The sequence below is a fragment of the Brassica napus genome, chromosome C4 (assembly GCF_020379485.1).
Source record: "Brassica napus cultivar Da-Ae chromosome C4, Da-Ae, whole genome shotgun sequence".
Taxonomy (NCBI): Eukaryota; Viridiplantae; Streptophyta; class Magnoliopsida; order Brassicales; family Brassicaceae; genus Brassica; species Brassica napus.
The window spans coordinates 7,423,236-7,429,556 of record NC_063447.1 but is presented as its reverse complement, the minus strand read 5'-3'; positions in this window follow the sequence as shown (position 1 = coordinate 7,429,556).

Genomic DNA, 6,321 nt, shown 5'->3' with positions numbered 1-6,321 from the left:
TATAAATAACAATACTATTGTATTTACCTAAACTTATGCTAACTACTTATTTTTAACCAATTTCAGGCTATTACTTTCTTATGAGCCACAACGCAGCTTTTGATCTTCGAAAGACTTAATCTGTTTCTTACATTATTTATGCTACTTAGCTACTCTCTTTGTTTTTAAGCATTTGCATAAACTCAATATTCACCAATTTTCCAAACATTTAGGAAAATACAATGCTTCCATTTCAAACAAAAACTTTGAAACTTATAATCAAAAATTGACTATCAACACACTTTTCCGCTCATCGCGCGGAGAGAGGACCTAGTTTTTTTCTAAAGGGAGAACGTAACAGGTGACTAGGGTTTTAAAATATTTGGGCTGATAAATTTATGGGATAGATCTAATTAAGTTATTTTGTTTGAAGTGGGCTATGGTACTTTGATATTATTGTTTATTGGGTTGGAACATTTTATCTTATTTTAATGGGTTAATAAAGTTAATTTTAGTTTCTGTTTGGTGGGGCATGTAATTTTTTCCGTGGTGTAAACTAGAATTTATTTATTTTGATTACTAAAGGGAAAAAAATAAAAAAGAGCATGGAGCAAGTGCCACACCTATTATAGTGGTGGGTCTGCCCCTGTGTTTTGGTGCACAGATATAGCCTGGGAGAGGTCCTAAATGCTCCAACGTGATGAATATGATCAAAGATACTAAAGCAGCAAAAGAGGTGATTCAAAATGTCAATTTAGTTGATCGTATGTTCTTTGCAAGCATTGTTTTTTTTTGTTTGTGAGAAGCATTTGGAGCGAATGTTTGCGTGGCTTAGTTTGTGAGAAGCATTTGGAGCATCCGAAGCATTGTTTTTTTTTTGGTTTGTAAGAAGCATGCTGATCGTATGTTCACTACAAGAAAACATATTTTTTACTAGGGCAGTATTCGTTGTAAATTCGTCGTAAACCGGGTGTTACGACGAATTAACGTCGAAAGACGTTTCGTTGTTAAACGTCCGTCGTAACGGAGGTTTCGTCGTAAACGTAAGTTTCATCGTAAACGACTCGTTACGTTTACGACGAAATATATTCCTCGTAAAGCGCAGAGAAAGAATTCGTCGCAAAAGCCACGTAAATATTCGTAGTAAAGCCCACGTAATTATTTCGATGTAAAGTACACGTAAATACTTTCGTTGTAAATCACTCGTAAACATTTCGATGTAAACCCCTCGTAAATATTTCGATGTTAATCACTCGTAAACATTCGATGTAAACTCCATGTAATGTTTACGAGGAGTTTACATCGTTTCTTATTATATTATTATTAATTAGTATATAATAGATTTTAATTTATATTTAATATTCAGAATTTAAAATAATTTAAATTTTAAAACGAAATATGAAATTAGAAAACATATTTTAAAAAGTCATACAATAATATTTAAATTCATAATACAATCAGAAAAATAAAAAAAACTACATATTCTCGAAGTAGTTGGTGGGGTTGCTCGGCTGTTGACGGGTTGGATCGGACTCTTGGGGATCTCGTGGTGGCATTCCAAGAGCGGCTCGTCTCTCACTCAACATTCTCTGCATAACCGGGTTTCCCACGGCCATCACGTCTAGCAAATCCTCAAGAGAGTTTAAACGAACCTGCTGGCTATCCATTCGAGCCTTCATCTGAGCAGTCTCTTCATCCCGTCTCGAAGTGTATGACGAAGTTGCCCTTGCAATTTCGTTAACAGAGCCTATACCGACTATCCGTCCCTTCTTTTTAGGAGCCACCTATAAAATCAAAACATATATTAATATAGTTAATTATGTTAAAATATTTAAAATAATGTAAACAAAAATTTTAAGTTACCTCTTCGAAGATTCTGTCGACCTCTTCGGTGGACAATGTGACTGGTAATCTATCGGGAGACTCCTGGGTTAGTTGCGTCTCCCGTTCTTCAATCCGACCAGCCACTGTTCGGAAGAGTTTCTCAGATGCAGGATCCACAAAAACTCCGTCGGATGTGGCGTGAGTCATCTTGAATAGGTCAGACAGAGAAGGTAAGACTCCCGTCTTCTCGAACTACAAAAAAAAAAAAATTAAATATTATAAATTATATTAATTGAATGAGGTTTTTGTCCGGTTCTGTGAAGCATGGGCAAATGACCATCTTTATCCTTCGTCCTTCGAGAAACCGAGCACGAATTGGCCTTTTTGATCGAAGAGGGGTGCTCCCAATAGGCGATGAGGCCATCCCACACATCCGTCGTGAGCTCAGTGGGCTTTCCCTCATACCCGTAGATCTCCCACTTGTCCTTCCAATCAGAAACTGTGTTGCAGAGGCGTATCTTTGCCTTTGCAACGAATTCCGCCTTCACCCTCTCGGTGATTCCCAAAGACAAATGCCACTTTTGCTGAAACATAAAAATTTTGAAAAAATTACAATTAATAATAAATATTAAAAATATATATATATATATATATATATATATATTTAAAAGTGAAAATTTAATTAAATTTAAAAATCTTACCGCAAAACATTTAAACCACGTGATCTTAACGTGATTTGGTGTCTTGCTCCAGTTTGGGTATGCCCCGCCGTAGTAACCCTTAATCGTCGCCGAAACGCTCCGGCTAACACGGTTGTTAGCCCCAAACCTGAAAAAAAAAACAATTTAACCGTTAGAAAATAAAAATTAATTAAATTTTAAAGTAATAAAAATTAATAACTTACCAATAAGTTCCTCGGGGTCTATCGGGGCCTAGAACATCCAAACCCTCCCGTCCAGGCTGGGCAGGCAAATCCTCCACCGTATATCTCGCGAAGGGAGCATATGAAGGCACACGCAAATCCGGATGAACTGCACCTTCTGGGACAGGCTCAGGTGCAGCCGCTTGAGGAGGAGGTGGAGGCATCTGCGGTGGAAGAGGAGGACTCGAAAAAACTCTCTGAGAAGTCTGAGAGTCTGGAACTGCATCGGAAGACGATTGACCGGAAGAAGATGTACCGGAACCATCGCCAAACAACTGGGCATAAGTAGGTGCTGCTGGTTTCCGTCTAGGAGCCATCTAAAAAAAATTAAATAAATTTAATCAATTATAACGACATAATTAAAAAATTATTCCGTTACCTAACTAATCACCTAAACTATAGTATTCCGTCATCTAACTAATCACCTAAACTAATTATCTAAATAATCACCTAAACTAATTACCTAACTAATTAATAACCTAAACAAACTAAAAAAAAAAAAAAGAGGAAAGAGAATGTACCTTAGAGGGAGAGGAGAGGAGTTTGGGTGGAATGGACGAGGCAGCCTCGTCTCGGCGTCCCAATATATAGAAAAGGTTTCGTCGTAAACGCGACGTAATATTACGACGAAGTTACCAAGCCCACGTTTTTTCATTTACGACGAAGTTACCAGGCCCGCGTTTTTCGATTTACGACGATATTACGTCGAAACATCGGTTTACGACGAATTTACCAGACCCACGTTTACGACGAAGTTACCAGGCCCGCGTTTTTCCATTTACGACGAAATTACGTGGAATAGATAACCATTTACGACGATTTTACAACGCTTAACCCTAAACACCGAGAATGAAATCCCTAAACCCCAAAGTCACATATCATCTAACATCATATCTCTCCTCTACTACTTTGTGCTCTTTCTCCAACTTAAACTCTAAAACCCTAAAACTCCAAATAATTTTTTTAAAATTAACACAAATACATATTATATAAAACAACATTTGTTACACATACATTAGGATGGTAAAAAAACAATATTTCTTTAAACATACGTTACAATAGAGAAATACAACATCAGAGACATATATTACATCACTCTAAATCGTTTTCGTTCTCATCAATATTACATCACTCTAAATCATTTTCGTTCTCATCACTATCATTACAATCATCATCGTCGCTTCTCTCGAACTCGTCTTCACGTGCTTCATCTGTCGCATCTTCGGGAATATCTTCATATTGAAAGTTTTGCGGGTCGATCAAAAGAATTTGATCAGTTGGTTGTTCTGGTACCTCAACTTCATTGATAGCGTCTTCTTCTTGCAAGGGCGGTTCTTCTCCAGCGAGGTGTAATTTTGATAGCAACTAACCAGTTTATCCCGGAAGTTCGAAGCCGAGGATAAGGAAGGAAGCTAACTTGCTTGGCTTGTGAAGCTAAAATGAAAGGCTCAATTTTGTTGTATCTTCTCCCAAAATTGACATCCACAACACCAAATTTTTTATACTGAATCCCTCGGTTCACAACAGGATCGAACCATTCACATTTGAAGAGGACGCATTTTAGTTTCAATAACCCCAGAAATTCCACTTCAATAATCTCCTGCAAGATCCCGTAAAAGTCCGTTTCACCTTTCACACATATTCCGTAGTTACTCGTTGCCCGATGTCTCCCATACTCGTATGTGTGAAAGGTAAATCCTCGTGTGAAATACATAGGTGATGTGGTGACCTTTGCAACTGGACCTTGAACCAATTCGTGAAACCATACGGGATAATAAGGATCGTCATAATCAACCTGCAAAAAGCAGTTATTCTTAATTAATATTGAAGTATCAAAACACTTACTTAATTAATCAATGTATGAGATATATTACGTACCTGTGATTTTAACCACTTGACAAAGTGCTTATCTTTACGTGTGTCCACATCAGTTGCAGATATTCCTGGTATTGCTTCTTCAACTTGAGATACAAACATGCTGCAAATTAAACAAATAATCAAGTCATACATAATTAACTGCAATTCATATAATTAACATTCACAAAAATATTTACCTTTCAAAGTAACGGGTCACTGCATCGTCGCAGTTGAGCAGAATATAAGTGTGGGCACTATGTTTATCCTCTTCACATGACCACCATACTTCTTTCGTTTTACCACCAAACCGTGCAATTTCGCAGAAAATGTCAGGAACACCATCAATTGGATATGATGTCGGTACTCCACCATCATCATATCTTCTAGGAACTCTTTTCCTCATACGAACAGTTGGAGCAAAGTAGTATGATGTGAAGTTAGATGTTTCGGCTGTCAAAACTTCCCGCAACTATTGAACCTTCCACCTTTGCAAGATTTCTTGCTTTCCCCTTCAAATGTTTCATCTGTCGCTCATACGGATACATCCATCCGTTGTGAACAGGTCCACTAAGCAATGCTTCATACGGTAGGTGGACAACTAGATGCTCCATGACGTCAAAAAATGAAGGAGGAAATATCTTCTCCTGGTTGCACAATATGATCGGAATGTTATGATGAAGTTGTTCGATGACTTCTTCCTTGAACGTACGTGTGCTGAGATCTCTGAAAAAAGCGCCGATGGCTGTATATTGCAAAAGTAATCAAATTAATAACATTTCATAACATATGTATATATATTAATGTTTTATAATTACCTGCAAGTGCTTCATAGACATTTACTGGAAGGAGCTCGGCAAAAGCAAATGGAAGTAGTCGTTGCATAAACACATGATAATCATGACTCTTCATTCCGGAGAACTTTTGACCTCGTTCAACACATCTTGACAGATTTGAAACATAACCATCAGGAAACTTAACTTCTGATGCAACCCAGTCAAACAAGGTTGTTTTGGCTTCTGATGACAACCGGAAGATGGGAACAGGAACGTTTCCATTGCTCTTGATATGTAACTCACTTCTTGAGCAAATATCAGGTAAGTCCATCCTTGACTTTTTGTTATCTTTTGTCTTCCCAGGGACGTTAAGTAATGTATTCATGATGTTCTCAAAAAAGTTCTTCTCAATATGCATGACATCCAGATTGTGGCGTAAGAGAAGATCCTTCCAATAGGGTAGCTCCCAAAATATACTCTTCTTATGCCAATTGTGAGACACACCATACCCATCAGGCATATTTCCATGAACATGCCAATTTCCTCCAACTTTAACTGTTTCTTGAGCTCCGTAATAATCAATGTCTGCTTCAATCTGCTGGCCGAATATTTGTAGCAAAATCTGCGTGTACCTTGTTGAAATGTTTCCACGCTCTTGCGTCTGATGGATGTACAACCTCACCATCTCTCTGGACATGTTCCGCATGCCACCTCATCAACGCAGCAGTCCTCTCAGATTGATATAATCTTTTCAATCTGTCTGTAATTGGTAGGTACCACATTCTTTGGTACGGTACCCTATTCCTCCCACGGCCTTGCGGTTTGAATCGTGGTTTTTTGCAGAATTGACACTCTTCTAACTTGTCATCTTCTTTCCAGTAGATCATGCAGTTGTCGATGCAAACATCAATCATCTCCGAAGGCAACCCAAGACTATAAACCAATTTCTGAATCTCATAATAAGAT